Source organism: Ictidomys tridecemlineatus, chromosome 2 (assembly GCF_052094955.1).
Source record: "Ictidomys tridecemlineatus isolate mIctTri1 chromosome 2, mIctTri1.hap1, whole genome shotgun sequence".
Lineage (NCBI taxonomy): Eukaryota > Metazoa > Chordata > Mammalia > Rodentia > Sciuridae > Ictidomys > Ictidomys tridecemlineatus.
In genome coordinates, this window is record NC_135478.1 from 123,006,835 (window position 1) to 123,025,012 (window position 18,178).

At 37.2% G+C, this 18,178-nt stretch overlaps 1 long non-coding RNA gene across 1 annotated transcript; it reads left to right on the forward strand.

The window, feature by feature from the left end:
* Positions 1-5,688: 5,688 nt before the first annotated feature.
* LOC144375334 (uncharacterized) lies at positions 5,689-9,966 on the forward strand. The gene is made up of 2 exons (XR_013435019.1): positions 5,689-7,051; positions 9,736-9,966. It is a non-coding gene; the product is annotated as an uncharacterized LOC144375334 (long non-coding RNA).
* Positions 9,967-18,178: the final 8,212 nt, after the last annotated feature.

Below are 18,178 nucleotides of genomic sequence, written 5' to 3' on the forward strand. Positions count from 1 at the left end.
ATTTGCCCGTCCCTCTCATAATTTTTGAATAGCGATGATTGAGATGTTCCTAAAATATTTTAAGCTATTTATTTCCTAGCCTGTGCCAAGTTAGACACAAAGCTTATGTTCTTGTCTTCTTCTAAAATGAGAACCAGGATCAGATGTGGTCACACATACCAGTGACTCAGGAAGCTGAGGCAGGAGAATCTCAAATTCAAGGACAGCCTGGGGAGCTTTTGGGGATCCTGTATCAAAATAAAAAACATGCTGGGGATGTAGTTCAGTGGTAGAATGCCCTTGGGTACAATCCCTAGTACCACTCAATAAACAAATAAATAAAATAAGATTTCCATTTTAGGATCAACGATTATAAATATTACAAAACTTTTACTCATTATTTTGCACATTTCTTATATTTTACTAAACAATGTGACTCCCTAAAATCACTAACTCCATGGGTTACAACTAAATGATAAAAGAGAAACCAACTGGCTCTTCTGAATGAAATTTAATATTTCAGTACAACAAATAAAGGTGGATTTTGCCTTTTCTCATGTCTAAAAGTTGCAACTTACAGGCCTGTTCCCTCTATCCTGATTTATGTTACAAAAACTCAATTGCTATTTTTATTATTGCTTTCAAGAGTTAACTTGATTTTTGTTAAAGGAGAAATTTACTATGTAGTGTTTTATATAAAAGCCTTGATCTATAATTTCAATGTTGTATTATTATAGTTTATGAATATATCATAATTTATGTGGGACATTTTCTATTATTAGAAATAGCTTGTTTCATTTTTTTCAAGAAAAAGCATATTGCTATGACCAATCTTCTATTCTAATTATCTTTAAGAACATTTCCTATTTTAAAATTACTAAAAATGAAATGTATGGGTCAAAACATATGTACATTGCTGCGATCAGTGTTGATGTCCATTATCAAATATGAACTCCAAAATGTTCCACTGATTGGAGATATCATATTTCCCTTTACCACCTATTCTCTAATTGTGTCCCCTGAAAGCCCATAAGATACTGCCACCTTATCCAAGGTACATACAGTTATGTGGATATGAAACACAGTGTATCTCTAACATAGAGTGTGAAGGGGAGTATTTCCATGGCTATCCTTTGTCTGCAATGAATGCTGCTAAGATAAAAACAGTCTCTAGTGTCAGGAGACATGAAACCATGCTGGGGCCATAAAACCACTTTCAGACTTACAGCAGGAGACATGGAAAGCAGACATTGCCACCAAAATATATGGTAGAGACAATGTAGGTATTGATACACTTTGTGAGCTAACCCACAAAGCTCTCTGGAGTGCTAGTTGCCATTTCATTCCTGACTGACATCTGATGCATTTGAATAATTTGAATGCAGTTTTTCTAAATATTATATCATTAGCATGGTAAGAGTATCCAGTAACCCTGGAATCTCCAAATGGTGCTATGCAGTTTAATTTTAGAATGTTTTCTTCACTAGATGGAATGCACTTAGCTCATCTCCATCTTAGGATCAAAGATTGTAAATATTATATGAACTTTTACTCATTATTTTGCCCATTTCTTACATTTCACTAATAAATGACTTCCCCAAATTACTAACTCCCTAGTTTATTTCTACTATCATAATACACAGAATACTTCCAAACATGAACTTATTCTATACTGCAATATTCTTTCTTTCTTTTTTTTAAATTTTAGTCTATACCATTTGAAAGTGAATTTAGGATGATCTTATTTTCTCTAATTACTTAATAATACAATTGACATGTATTAAATAATTTCCTTTTTCTCCAATTTCAAATCTATTTTCCAACTCTATTTTCTCTTTAAGTCCAACTCTATCATACTCTAAATGATCAGACCCTTATATGGATTTATGTAATTTTTCTTCAGTTCCATCTTCCCATTTTGATAATAGTATCATACTATTAAGTGTATTATAACTGTGCATTATCTATCAAAAGCCATGATTCTCAAAATGCTTTCTTCTGCATTTTAGGGGTCAGTGGGTAATTTCTTCTACATTTTCTTTAAGATTTCCCTTAGCATCATTTAGTTGAGTTATGAAAGGCATCCATTTGATATTTTAGTATGGAACTACTTGAGATTTAAAAATCAATTTTGAAAAAAGTTATTTCTTTACAATAGCCCATTCTGTTCTCCACCTCTGTCCTGGCAATCTAATGAAACAAAGTATGCCTCTCAATTTATATGATTTTTTAAAGCATACCTTAGTCATTTTTTGTTTTCTTTACTTGAATTTCTGAATACTCTTTATTAGTTCATTTTACATATTTTATATTTTTTGATCCAAAATATAAAACTAACACTAATAAGAATTAAGTAATATTCTGCACTAGGAGTAATCCCAATCCCTTACCTATGTTATTTCACTTATTTTTCCAAAGTGCCTTATGAGATAGGTATTATCATTATCTCTTCTTTGTAGCCAAGCAAACTAAAACCTAAAGAGGTATAATAATTTAATCAAATTCACACAAATTCTCTCTTATTTACTATGTCAGGGAACCTTAAAGTTTAAAGTTCTTCTCTTTGATGATGACATTTATATATTCACTCATGGGGCATTTTCCATCAACCAAAATTTCCAAAATAACATTAGCAGTTAGTGCATGTATTAATATTGACAAGTTATTTACTTACTCCTTTTAATATTTAATATAGACATGGGTGATAAAGATGTGAGTCTGGATATGTTACATTTTCCTAAATAGCAGCTGAGTTATATCCATGCTTTTCCATCTTTCACAAATATTCTCATTCGGTATTCTTAGAATATTCCCATTATTCTTAAAATTAGATCTTCAAATTTACTTGATCGCTTAAAACTAAGATGGTGGTGTTTACAAAGTAATTTGGTAAACTGATTTATGAAATGCTCAAATGCAAGTTCATAAAAAGAGAGAGTATTGCAATCCAAGAGATTTGTTTTAAAATGGTATGCAAGATCTAGTTTTTGAGGGCAACTCCTTTAATTTTTCATTAAAATACAAAAAACTCACCACTAAAAGTTAACAGCCACAGAAAACTTATTTTCAGGAATTGGGAAGATTCCCCAACTGCATAAAATCTCTAGAGTCAATTTCTATGCTGCACATAAAACATTACATTTGGCTCTAACATTTGGCTCTAACACATAAGACAACCTATAGGTAATTAATTCCATTCTCTTAGCTATGAGAGATAATATGAAGACATGATATGATTAGGGTTATTGATCAACTGTTTGGAGAAAAACATTGAGTTCGATTTCTGATGCTATATACTAAAATGTATCTGAGATCGATTTACAAGTTAAGTACAATAAACTGAAATCTTAAATAGCTTGAAGAAAACTTAAATACACCTTTAGAGATAGTTGAAGAAAAGACTTTCAAACATAAAAGGAGAGATGAAAGCCCTCCTAAAAAAGATATATAGACCTGAGTATATGAATAAGAGGCAATCCAAAAACTTCAATAAGGATTGAGAAATAACCATTGTGCTTAGCAATACAGAGGTTATTGATGTAGTAGAGAGGAAACCATCTAATCGGAGTGGATGGTTTAAGGAAGTTTTTTTGCATTAAGACCTCACTTGAGACCAGTGGCTATGAATTTAAAGGAGACAAATCAGTATGATGATATGCTTTCCTAACTAAGCTCAATTTCATGGATTCAAGTGCAGAGTCAGATTATCCAAGTAATAACGTAATTGAAATAAGTATTCATACACGAAAATGCTACCTCTCTCAGATCACTTCCTCCATTCTTTCCAATTCCATATCACAAAAGGCCCTACTACTTAGCCGAAGTGTACTACTCTTTAGTAGCTGAAATGAGGAGGTGTGTCCTTCCACAAGTTAAACTTTATCCCTGACAGACTTAACAGAATGGAGGGGGAAAACCTCAAAAGTGTCAGAGAGCATTAAAAACAAATGTAAAATATAGTAAATTTGTTATATATTGATTTTGAGGGGAAAGTATCATCATTTTAAGTTGATCAAAAACTGAATAGAACTCTGAACTTATCACTGAACAATGCAACAAAACCATTGTAGGTGAACAGCACTTGAAATTTATACAAAGCAAACCTCTCCTGTATGTAAGCTCAACTTGAGTCTATAGTTGCAGCTATAAAATACCTTTGAAGCTTATTGCTATACTTCTTTCTGACTATAAAATTTTCATACTCTTTGCCTCTTTTTTGTCATGGTTTTTAAAATTAAACTTGATTTATTAAACAGTCTGAATAAAGCAACAAAGTATTCTTTCTGAGAAAATTAAGGTATACTGTTATACCAAATAGTTTCTCAAATGGATAATGGTTGAAAGACAATAATATTCTATCTCAACATGATCTGAGGAACGGTCTCTTTGGCATGTAGTCATTAAGAGTCAGCAGGCAGAGGATCTGTGATCCAACAGGTGCCAAGTGCCATCATCTTCCAACTAGGAGGGGAAAGATGATGAAGTATTCTGTGGAAAAGGTTTCAAAGGCCAGACAGGAAGACTCCCTTCACTTTTTGTCCTCATAGACACTCTTGACTGCAAGGGAGGCTGGGAACTGTAGTCTAGCTTTGAGTCCAAGAAAAGGAAAGGGGTTTAAGTGACAGTTTACAGCAGTCTCTGTCTTATGTCATTTCTCAGGGTGAGACAGATTTGTGTGTGTTTCAATTTTAACTCAAGATTTTGAGTTAGCTTCCTGATGCTCTTGCCAAAAGTGCTTTTTAACAGTTGGCTTTTTCCTTTTGATTTTATTTATTGAGGTAGATTGTGTGTGTGTGTGTGTGTGTGTGTGTGTGTGTGTGTGTGTATGAGAGAGAGAGAGACAGACAGACAGACAGACAGACTAGGGATTGAACCTAGGACCTTACACATGCTAGGCAAGTATTCCAAGCTGGGTTATATCCTCAGCCACATGGAAGTAGGTTTTATCTATAGATCATAAAGGTAATGAATGGATTCTCATCACAATACTTCTCCTTCAATAATTTTTTTTAATGGATCGGAATAGCTGCATGGCTTTTCAAAGGAAAGAAGCTTAATTTTTTAAAAACTTAGGAAAATTAAACTCCTAAATTGAGAGCTACAGCAAGTGGGGTAAATTCAAAAGGGCTAGAGTTTATTTTATATTTATTCTGCTCCCAGACTGGGTTTGGGACAATAAATCTAAGGTCACTGAATGTTTTCTCTGATATAAGGGGGGTGACTCATAGTGGGGTAGGGAAGGAGAGCTTGGGAGGATTAGATTAATTCTAGGAAGAGGGGTGGGAGGGAAAGGAAGTGGGAAGGGGATTAGCAAGGTTGGTGGAATGTGATGGTCATCATAATACAAAGTACATGTATGAAGACTTGAATTGGGTGTCAAAATACCTTATATACAAACAGAGATATGAAAAATTGTGATATATATGTATATTAAAATTGTAATGCAAAAATAAAAAGTACATGTATTATGGCATAAATTGGCGTGAACATAGAGATATGAAAAATTGTGCTCTATATGTGTAATAAGAATTGTAATGCATTCCACTATTGTCATGCATTTAAATAAATAATAATAATAAAAAATAAATAAGTGGAAAAAATTTTAAAAAGAAAAAAAGTGACAACCGTCTTAAAAAAAAAGAAATAATTGTTACTTCTTTATTTGCAAATAATTTGATTGTATGCTTTCAATTCTTTGGTGAGGCTTGTTGAAGATGTGCATGTATTTATTTCAAAGAACTCTTAAAACCTCAAAATTATGTAGAAAATATAAATTTTATAGATGTAGATCTGGGGAAACAAACAAGCAAACACAATCCCTTTATGTTCCAATTCTAATGTTAGGCAGAACCTGTGTAACTAATCAAATGCAAATAAAGGAAAGAAATGAAAATCCTTACTGCAATTTCACACACACTAACTGAGCTTCTCCTGTATTAGAGGTAGAGGGTCAGATTATCTATTATTAAAAAATGTTATCCCAGTTTCTTTTTCCAAAAAAAAGGGTTGATCTCTAATCTGCCTTACACTTGCACCCAAACATATTTTATCATTACCAACTGTCTTGTTAGAATCACAGGATAAAAAAAAAATGAAGGTACCCCTCTGAGTGAATGTGTCTGTATCCTATTTTTCTGCTGAAGAGTAACAATAAGTGTTACAGCAAGAATAATACAAGCATCAGATTCTGGGGAAGGGAAAGAGACAATGTTCATGTGTCAGAAAGCTTATTGTGTCTCTAAAAAAACCTTAGCAACATTTGCAATATTTCTTCTCATTATAACAACTGCAAACTCTATATAGAAAATATGTAAAATGAAAGGGTTTTAAATTTATGGGTGTTTTCATTCCAGTCTTTTATGAAATTGATTAATTCTACAGATAGAGTTTTGTATCTTGATTTTTTTTTTTTTTAACAAGCTAGTCCTTCCTATACAAGTAGATCTATCCAATCTGCATTGTTGCTAAGAGGCAGCACCCACGTGGTGTTGGGTGAACTATTTTCACAAGTCAAGGCTGCAGCGTAGGCTGATGGACAACACTCCTCCAGTACAAGTTTAAGTGTGGTATTCTCATTTAATAAGAACTGAATCACGAGAGCCATTAATATTGCTGAGGTACAATCTTTTCCTATCCTGCAGCCTGGATCTTCAACATATTGAACAGGTAGAAAAATCAAAAAACTCTAATGCCTGGTGGAAATGCTTACAGGGCATCATTCTTCTCTGACCTGCCTGGAGTATTTGGCTGGTAGGAGCCAGACTTCTCAAGATACAATTGAAAGGGGAGGTAGCTCAGTGGTAAAGCACTTCTGGGCCAAATCTAGTATATTATCAGTATGTATGCACATATTTGTATGTGTATATGTGCATACACACATACACACATACACACAATTCAAGAAGTTAAGACTCTGTTACCCCAAATATGAAATATGTAAAATTTGTATTATGCTTATTTCTTGTTTAACTAATGTTAATTTAATCCTTAGCCCCAGCCAGGACCCTAGGAAGATGAATGGAAATTTTGTCACCTCTATACAAAATGTGTTAACCACAAAAGCTGCTTCTGGGTATGTAGCTGCTGCAATGACAAAGAGCCCCTACAATCAGAAGAACTCCATTCTCAAAAAAGGACTTGTTATTGTTCTCATTTTCTGGGAGCTTGAAATTGGTAGTAATTATCACTGCCTTTGTGAGAAGAGATTTGTGTGTCTGTCCTTTCTTCCTTTCTGCCACAATCACACTTACCATGAGCTCAGAATTTCAGTGGACTTACCAGGCTTGGACTTTCAGATGGGTGAGTAGATTACTTCTATGACAGGTGTGCAGGATGCTGACAGCCAGGAGGTGTCACACTTTCATTCTGTACCAGAACTTGCTTTGAATGCAGAAACAGGGCCTTTCTACTAAATACAAACAACCAGAGAAAATTATCATATTCTCTCTTCCTTTTGTCTCCTTCCAGTGTTAGCCAACCAGTTATGCTGGGGGGGGGGGACTTTCCTTAAAAGAAAACGGAAAATAAGTTGCAGTAAGTACATTTTCCTTTACACTTTGGATTGAATGTAGAAAATATTGGTGGAATGTGCACATATTGGGAAGGAAAGCAAGAAGAGTAGAGTTTTGTGTAGTTCCACTGTTCTGGTCTGATCTAAGTAAACACACAAACAGCCTTTAAGATAAAATTGTGGCTCTTGGCTACATAATAAGATTTTTTAAAAAAAATACTCTCTGCTTCCAATTAGATACTGAAAGGAAAACTATCAAGCGTAGAGTAGAGTTGGTAGTGGTTCTCCTGGTCCTATTGAATTCTGATTGGAAATGATTGTTCCCTATGTCCCAGACACTGTTTTGGATCCAGCACTTACAGAAGGTCTGTACTCCCAAAGGAGTGTGACAAGAAACCTTAACCATACCAGAACTATACCTCTTGGTCCATGCTCACCTCTGTGTGACTCTCTTACTTCCACATTTAGCTTGATAATCGTCTGTTCCATCTCCAGATTTTCATAATTGTAATATTTCCAGTGTGGTATCTGAAGAACTGGCCATTTTCCTGTTCAGAGGCTTGATTATATAATCTTCATAACTCATACTTTATTTACTTCACATCTTTTTATTTGTAAAGACAAAACTCAGATGTTTCCTGGAGATGTACACCTTATTCATGCTGGTGCGCTAATGCATGTTTAGTTAGTAAAATGATATGCCCAAATATTTATCCCTCTATGGGTTTTTGATACTACCTCGTGGAGGTGCCAAAACAAATCTTTACATATGGCCCCCTAAGTAGTTGAAGAATTGTATTAATTTATTTATTTCTCATAGCCAAGCCATGGCTTTATATGTATATAACAGGTGTTCAAAGAGTGAATTCTGGATGTCATTATTCAATGATTACTGCACCTGTTTTCAAAAACAAACTACGACATCCTATAATCTATGTAGTGGGGGGGGAGTTTGGCTCTGTGTGTGTGTGTGTGTGTGTGTGTGTGTGTGTGTGCGCGCGCGCATGCACGTGTGTGTGTGTGTGTGTGTATGCGTGTGCATTCTCTAAAAACAGAGTCTCTTTTGGTTAATTCTGGTTCTTATTTGTAAAGCTCACTTTTAAAGAAAATTGTTCTGCCATTAGAAGTGATTAATCCACCTCCACATTTTCTATCATCAGTGAATTTAATTAACATGGCGTGTTCCTTCCTTTGAGAGATTAGCAATTAAAACAGTTCTAACTCTCCTCATCAACACACACCTGAAAAATTAAAATAGATGCCTGTTCTTAATTGTTGCTGCTAGTTCTGGCTCTTTGTATGATGACCTTCAACTGGTTTTCTTTTTAAGTATTTGCATTCATCTGAAGAGTCATTTCAAATAATTTTCTGAGGTTTTTAGAGATGCAGGTTCCTAAGCTTTAGTAAAGTCATCATCAAATGAGTTAAAAATGAATGCACTCATACTAATGTATTCATATTCAGAACCTACAATGAACATTCATTTCTTAAGCAAGAGCTTAAGAGCAAGAGCTTAACATTCATCTCCTAGGTACAGATGAATTTAAGATCAGTGCTTGCGGCCTGAGGCACTGAACAAAGTAGGCAAAAGAAAAAACAGTAAAAGGAATTCTTTTGCTTTGACTTTTTTCATATGGGCATCATCTTATTATTATTATGAGATCCTAGCTCCTTAGCATGGCCAGTTGTTCCTGTGGCTGCTTCTCATAACACTATTGCTGTCCTGAATCTGGGTCTGAGAAGTGATAAATAAAATTGAGATGCCTCTCAGGCTGGAGTATTAATGATTCATTACTTGACAAAATCTTTTGGCTACCAATTAGAATGATCCCATTTAAAATTAATCTTCCTAGAGGTTTGACATGGGTTATGATGGGCAGGTAATGATGGATTCTGGGAGTGTTCTCCATGGATGATGAGTTTTGGAATAGAGAGGTATGTTAGTGAATTTTTTGTTACAATATAACAAATTACCTGAGAGAATTAATTTATAAAGTCTTTATTTTGCCCCACAGTTTTGGAAGTTTCAGTCCATGGTCAATTGTATCTGTCACTTTGGGCTTATTGTGAGATAGCACGTCATAATGCAGTACATGAGAGCCAAAACCACTCACATTAAAGCCAGGAAGCAAAAGAGAGAAAGAGTAAGGGGCTAGGCCTCCATAATCCCCTTTAAAGCCACACCTGGAATATCTAAGGACTTTCCATTAGGCCTAACTCTCAAAGATTCTACTTTCTCCCAACAGACTCACCTCAGAAATCAACCTTTGAGCATATGGATATGGGGCACCTTCAAGAGCCAAAGCACAGCAGTGATAAGGCACATCTTGAGGAAAGAATGAAGTATCAATATGATATCTTCCAAAGTTCCAGCACCACTTCAGACCTCTCAATTGAGTTCTACTTGTGTATGCACTGCTTACTTGACCTATCTACTTGCAATTCTCATGGGAACCTTAGAGTCACGAACAATAAAATAGATCTATGATCTTTTCATGAAAACAATGATCCTCATTCCAGGGTGGCATCATCCCCTATCCAGTTGTGAAAGGCAGAAATCTTGGTGCTTCTTCCTCCATCTTCACCTAACTCTTAATTTTTCATTTTTTTTAAGCTTTGTTCTTGCTTTATGGCCTCTAGGGATCTCCAAACTAGTTTTATCCTTTCTATCTTCTTACATCCTTCCATACATTTTATGCATTTCATTTATTAAATTAAAAAATATTATTAATTCAGATGATTATTTGCTTAGATGTTTCTCCTAATGGAGTGCAAATACCACAAAAGTAGTAACTGAATAATTTGTTTACTGTTTCATTCTCAGCTCCTAGGTTAGTTAATACCTACTAGTTAGCAGGCACACACAAAAGGTTGTTTTATTCATACAAAAGTGGTATGTTTGTCCTTGGTGTGTGAGCATGAGAATTCCTTAATGTATCAAGTCCTGCCTGCTTCACAAGTACTGAACCAATACCTTTGATGAGTACATGTCTTGAAATCTAGATGAATTCTTGGGAATTCTCATTCCCTTTTTACTTTTATGTGCTTCATTATATATTACCCATAAACTTCCAGAGCAAAGGATCTACAGGAACCCATCTATGATTATTATAAGCAGGGAAGCCAAGACTCCCAAACCTCACAAATACTGTCTTTTTCCTTTTCCTGGAGACACAAACAATCTCACAGTGCTCTTGCCACGTGAGTATGTTCTGGCAAATAGGATATTATAGACATGACATCAGCACCTCTAGGTCTGACCAGAGTTATCTCTTTCCCAATTCAGTGACAACTTTGGGGCTTCACATTGAATATGGAGATGCCACAGAAAAATGAGCCTGGGTCCCTGAGTCATTACTTGGAAGACAACCATCCAACTCTGATTGGATTATCATATGGGGAAGAAAGAAACATTTATTGTGTTAATGTTTGAAAATTGGTACAAAGATTATAAGGACCTAATAAAAAGTTAGTTCTTCAAAGGGAGTTCCTTAGACAGAATCTTAGGACTGGCATTGGCTTAGAGTGAAGTGGTACATGGTAAAGAAAATGGTAGTCTATCCTCTGCTATGAAAATATTTAATAAAATTATTATCTACAAAGTGTTTGAGAATAGATTGTGGGCCTCATGATTCAGCAATTCTAACTAAAGCAGTTGGAAAAGAAATCAAAGCATGGATGTGTTGTTTGCCATGACAGGCTGTGTTGGCATGCTATTAGAGGAAAGAGAACAACTCAGGAGAAATCTGGCTGATTTATGAGCAGAAAGTTCAGAAATTTGTGTTCTGGAAGGGCTGGAAACTCTAACACATTTGCAACATAAAAAAGTAGGAAATAAGATACTGAAATAAAATCTTTAGAGCTACAAAATCATATTATGACTCAGTCTGGTGGCAATGATAAGATTAAGGGTTTTTCCTCCCGCTATTAACTATTAAGCTGATACAGACAAGGGCATGAGAAAGCTAAAAAAAGAAAGAAGATATGAAAACTGTTTATGAAAATACTTTGGATGTGGTTATAGCTAAATAGAACTATTTGGAAACTTTCAAAGGTTTGGAACAATTATATTTCCAAAGAAATGATAAACTGCAGAGCTTATAAACACAAACATTTATTTCTCACAGTTCTGGGGATTAGGAATTCTAAAACCAAAGATTTGATGTCTGGTGAGAACACACTTACTAGTTCATGGACAACTAACTGTCTTCTGGCTGTGCCCTCATATAGTGGAAGGGGCAAGGGTGCTCTCCAAAGACCCTATTATAAGTATATTGATCCTATTCACTAGGCCTCCACCCTTATGATATAATCACCCCAAAGCTCCCAATTCCTAATACCATCATATTGGGGATTAGAATTTCAATATATGAATTTTAAGGGGGATAAAAGCACTTCATCTCTACAAGGCAGAAAGGGAGATGTAAGGCAAGGGGGATAAAAGCACTTCATCTCTACAAGGCAGAAAGGGAGATGTAAGGCTATATAGACACTATAAAGCAATAGGACCAAGTCCCCAATACAGCTAGTGGAGCCCAATGAACTGTACTCCCACGAGGGCAGGTCCTTCGACAGCTGAGAAACACAATAGTGTAGATTTCCTTCCAGAGAGTAGCATGAGATTCTAAGGAAGAGCCTTCCCAGACAGTGCAGAGGAACTTAGCAATGCTTACCCTCCAGAAGTCAAGTGTCCTTGGGGTTCTGTGATGGTGTGTTTCTCCCACTCTTTTTTCAAGTGGCAGTGTTTGATGTAGTTATTTTGATGTTCTTGTATATTGGATGCAGGGGAGAGGTCACTTGCCTTTCTAAATGATAGGTGGCAGAACCAAAAATCAGGACTCCCAAGTCTGATGGAATGGAATCCTGAGAGTCCTGGTCTTGTGACTGGGGAAACTGTGGCTGCTAGTGGGGCAGGTGGTTGCAGAAGTGCTTTATGCATGGAAAGAATAATGCTCAGGTGGTCTGAGGGTTTGACTAAGACTTAGTTTTCCAGTGATACCGTTTTTTGCCCTTAGGCAAAACCACACTTCTGTAAACTACAGCTTTGCATTAGACCACTGTGTTACATTCCAGCCCACAGAACCTCTCAATCTTGACCTTTCATTTTTCCTTTAGGCAGAAAGCATGGAGGAGGACACATTCTGAATGTGATACAAAGCTGGAAAGGAACTGGTTCCTAAATCATTGCGGGCGGGGGGGGGGGCGGGGAAGGGGAAGGGGGGTCCCTTGACCTGCCTTGGATATGTGAGAGTGAAAAATAAAACGTTATAACTTGATATTTTGGATCTTTCCATTTCAGGAATTAGTCTGGGTACTCATGTCCGTGCACCCTAGCCTAAGGTTCTGGCAGATCCGTCAGTTCTGGTCTAGAGGGAGCATAGACCCAGCACAGCTGACAGGCGGATCTAAACTTGTGGGGTCCGGGGGGAGGGGAGGGGGTTCCTGCTGCTCACATAAGTGCAGGTAACAGGCCTGTGTAACGCTTTCTTCACCATCAATAGATCATCCTTATCCTGTGGGCAAGTTGGGTACACTCTTCTTCACGAAAACGGCTCTCATTCCCATTTGCAGTGCACGCAGTTGCTCGGTCGCCGCCCGGTGCAGTGTGCATGCATTCAGTTGCGAAAGACAGTAGGTGGCGGCATTGCAGTGTTTTGGAGCCCGGCTCTGGGAACTGGAGCTTCTGTGTCCAATTCCAAGAGCTTCCAGCCCTTACAGGCTCTCCTCTTGGAAACAGTTCCCAGGCTTGAGCTGTCTTTTGCAAAGAAAGCTGCGGAGGAAACAACACAAACGAGTTCTCTGCAAAAACAAGGCACTCACAGAGGTTAGAGCTTAGCGCTTTATGATTCAGAAGCCTTTCTCCATGGTGACCCAACATCCTTTAGGGGTGAAGCTAGGTTATTCGGACCCTGGGTATTGTGCTTGACCTCTCTAAATGTATTTCCTCAGTTGAATGTCCATTTGCCTGTTGCATCCCAGACATGGTACTGATTTCCTTTCTCTTTACTTCTAATACCTTACCCCCTTTAACTCTTGCAAGATTTTTTTTTGCATTTTTGTTTGTTTGGTTTTTTTAGTTATACATGACAGTAGAATGTATTTTGACATATACTACATATATGGAGTATAACTTCGCATTTTTGTGGTTGTACATAATGCGAAGTTACACTGGTCGTGTATTCATATAAGAACATAGAAAAGTTATGCCTCTTGCAGCTTTGTAGCCTATACTTCTGCATTTACTTTTGTCCTCATCTAATCTTCTATACCTATAGTCAGTGACCTTTAAAAAACTGCAGCCTGATAATGGTGTTACTTCTGGGTTTAAACCCTTTCATATTTTCCGGTTGTCATTAGAATGAAATGGAATCTATGGTTATGTTCTACAGGGGTTGTATGATTTTGGATCTAACATACATTTTCAACTTTGCAGGCTCTAGCTTACCTAATGTCATTCTCTACATGCCTTATTTCTGAGGGTTTTTGGATTTGTTTTACCATTTTGGAAATCTCTCTGTTTGTCCTGCTTGGAGGCTAGCCTTTTCTAGAATGTCCTATTGCCATAGTTAACTGTTTACACGTTAAGGTTGAGACCTGACCTGATTCTTCCTACCCTGTATCCCCATCTGGGTGAAGTATTCCTGAATCTCCATTCAATTCAAGTGAGACTCCTTGGGCTTTACTGCACACAAGAAGTCTGTCCTTTGCCTGTGCAGCAAAAGCACCACACTATTTTATTTTTCGAGTCTGTTTTCCATGTTGGTTGGTAAATTCTGGGAGTTCAAGGGTGTGACTCTCTTTCACTATTTGGTCTGCAGTGCTTCCTGCCTCTGAGCACTCAACCATGTTCACAGAATGAATTTATGTAAGGTCAAGGACAAGAAAACTCTCCTGGCTCCTTGCTGATGAAAACACAAAATGGCTGCCCACCACCGGAGACTGACATGCTGGCTCCTGGATAACTCTTACAAGCTCTGGAGTTAGACCTAACTGACAGAACTGGAGGGCAAGAGTGAAGCTCCTCCAGCATACTCTCCAAGCCTCTCTTTCTCTTCCTACTTAACTCTGCCTTTGCAGGGAAGCATTTGGATAGTTCATTTCTGCCTGCATTGCTATGAGCTCCTTCAACCTTGTTTTTTCCACTTGGTACTTGGGATGGGAAAGAGAAAGGCCCTGGAAGCAGAATTGGACATTTTGGTCAGGAATCCCCAAGTCCAGGAACCAGAAAGGGTTCTCAAAAGTGGTTAGAGCTCAGAATGGGCACATTATCTTTGGTCTCGACAACCTGCGTCAGCCATTGGGAACAGCTGGAATTGATCAGAGCAGGATACCAGGCTTACCACACTGTACCATCTTTCTTTCCCCCTAAGTCAGCTTGACATATTTGGAATCCTAAGTTTTCTTGCTTTAGGGTCTTCTGCATTTTGTGTGATCTTGCAACATCTTATCAGTTCAGTCATTCAAGTTATTGGGCAGATGCGCAATGAAAGTGTTTCTTCCTCCCCAACCTCAGCCCTAACACACTTCCTGTGGCAACCTCTTAACTTTCCCTGTTGCACTGTTTGCTTTTATGTCACTTCCTGAAGGTACCCACTGACCATTTATTTACATACTTACTCTAGTCTTGTACTCTAAAAAGCTAGAATGTAGTCTGTGGAAGGTTTCGTGCTGCTGCCTTGTTTTTGAACTGATTAGGGTATTGACCTGCATATTGTAGGAGCTGAACCAACCCCATTTGAAGAGGAGACAGGGTTGACAATTCAGTAAAAACCACCCACCCCAGAGATCTCCCTTGTATCTCCTCTTAGCTCTTTATTTGGGTATTCACTGATTTTATCACAAGTGAATTCCTATATAAAATAATCATCTACATATTTTAAAGTTAGTTGAAGAAAAATAGTAAATTTAAAGCATTCATCTAAGTAATTTGATTTGGCACTGAGTTCTTTCCAAAATTGCCTCATCCTTTCCTTTGCTTTGATGATGACAATCTGGCTTGAAAGTGCTCAGAGATAATATTTTAATTAAAACTAGCTGAAAACAAGCTTACTATACTACTTAAATAACTGAAGAGGAAAATGTGGAAAATTGATGATTTAGAAATAAAGCAGGGAGAAATATTAGAAAAGGAAAAAGAGGTTTAATTATATTACATATTTAATGTTGCTGAAGATCCAAGAATAACAACTTCTATGAGTATTCACAGTGAGTTTTTATTCCAAAAAAACTTTATGAGTTGAGATAGCAGTGTTATTTATTTATTTGTTTGGTCCCCTTTACTTTTTGGAAAATGTGATATGTTTTATTTATTTAAGAAAAAGAAAACATGCAAGAACATGTCTAAATATAAATGATTGTGTTTTATTAACTGCTTAGTTTTATTGATTTCAAAGATTCTGCAGTATTTTCTTTACTGCTGCTGAAACTTGTATCCACTCTCTATATCATATATAAATAATAATTAACTCTGAGGTCTTAGGACATTTAGTTTGGGTTGTAGCCCACTCTGGAACAAATTGATATTGGGATGAGTTGAGTATATTTTATTTTTGAACTGAGCTCCCAGGCAGGGAAATACTTAAAAATATTTATTGATGTACATTAATCATACAGAATAGTGGGTTTCATTGTGGCATGATCATTCATGCCTATAACACATTTTGGTCAATATTATTCCCCAGTACCTCTCTTACTTTCCCCTTCTTTCTCCTCCCATTCTCCTATCTCTACCCTAATTATTTTCAGGGAAATGTTTTTAAGGGCATCTTCTCTGGCAGCCCGGTTTTAGCTCAGTCTGTTCTATTGAGAACATACTGACAGCAAGATGATGACCGAAATGATTGTTTCACACAGAGAAGGGTGATTTCCCAAATCCTTCTCTTGCCCTTGAAAACATTTTATTTTTCATGGATCACAGAGAAGTTCACAGGCAATGTTTCCTGCACGTCAGGGGTTGGTGGGGCTGGTGGGGTGACTGATAAAGGCCATGTATTTCCAGTTATGAGTTTGTTGACTCGTCAGATCCAAATTTATCCTTCACTGCCTGATCTGTGAAAATGCAGATGGGCCTCTTCCACATTTTATTTTGCCAACTGTCCTGATTGTTAAGGATAACCATAGAAGGTGCTAGAGAGGGAGTACAGAAAGAAGGAATTTTCTTTCTGGTTATTGTCTTATTTCCTGGGATGAGGAGAGCAAGTCTCTTTTCTGTATTGTTCAGTATTGTGGCTCCTCCAGTGTTAAGTGTAGCATACACCTCCACTGTAGGTATATGCAGCTCTGTCCACTGTTTTGCTGTAAGTGTGCTTCTTGTGGCTCTTTGATATGTATAGTGCCCATATAACAGGGATTGAAGACAGCACAGGACTGTGCCCTGGCCCAGATTCTCCTTGCACCCTGTCCTCAATCCCACACGAGACACTCTTTATTTGGGTATTCACTGATTTTATCACAAGTGAATTCCTATATAAAATAATCATCCACATATTTTAAAGGTCCTGAGTTGCTGGCCATCCAGCAGACTGGTTGTCATCACGATAGCCCTTGCAGGAGGCCCAGAACTACTTTGGCTTAAGTCATACATAGAAGTGTGCTGGGTTCTTGCTGATGGTGGCCCTGATTCACTCTGTTCATGGTCTGTAAGCTTCACTTTGCTGGTATCTTGGAGATTTACTTTCTATGACCCTTCTGACATGGAAATTATAGGCTTTGGGGCTCACACCTATTGTCCAGAGCCTCTGGCTACCCATTTCCCTTGTTTTAGTTAGTTTTTTGCCACTATGACCAAAAGATTCAACATGAACAATTTTAGAGGAGGAAAAGTTTATATGGAGCTCATGGTTTCAGTCTATATAAATGACCAACTGGATTAGTCTGGCCCCATGGTAAGGCAGAACATCATGGCTTAAGGGTAGGAAAGAGGTAAGAAATTCTGGATCTGACAATCAAGAAGTAGAAAGAGACAGTTTCACTCATCAGGGACAAAATATATACCCCAAGGCATATATGCCCCTAATTACCCACCTCCTCCAATCACACGCTACCTGCCCTATAGTTGCCACCCAGTTAATCCCTATCGGTGGATTAATGCACTTTAGATTAAAGCTCTCATAACACAGTCATTTTACTTCCAAAGTTTCTTGCATTTCTCACACATGAGCTTTTGGGGACACCACATACCTACACCATAACAACCCTCAATTTGCCAGTGCCATAGAGGGATGTCCTCACTTATCCAGCCACATGAACCAGCTCTGGCCTGGGAAGATGCACCAACTTTGCCCTGATACTGTGGGTGTGTCCATATTAATGCATTCAGGTCTGAGCCCCACATCATTCCTTAAGTATGCTGTACAGATCTAGGGTGCCCTTTGAGTTCTTCATATCAAGAGTTACTTTGTTTGCCTGGTCTTTAAAAAATGACTCAATGTTTCTTTATATTAGGCATCCCTTGTTTAGCTTATGTTGTGGTTAATGTCTCTTGATTGGACCCAGACTGATATATGTATATATATATATATATAAAGAAATTTTTTTGACATTAGTGTTTAAATGATGTTTTAAGTTACCTTTCTGTCACTGTGACCAAAACACCAGAAAAGAACAGATTAGAAGAATAAAAGTTTTATTCTAAGCTCACATTTTCAGAGGTGAGATTTCAGTAGGGCAACTTCATTGCTATGGGCCTAT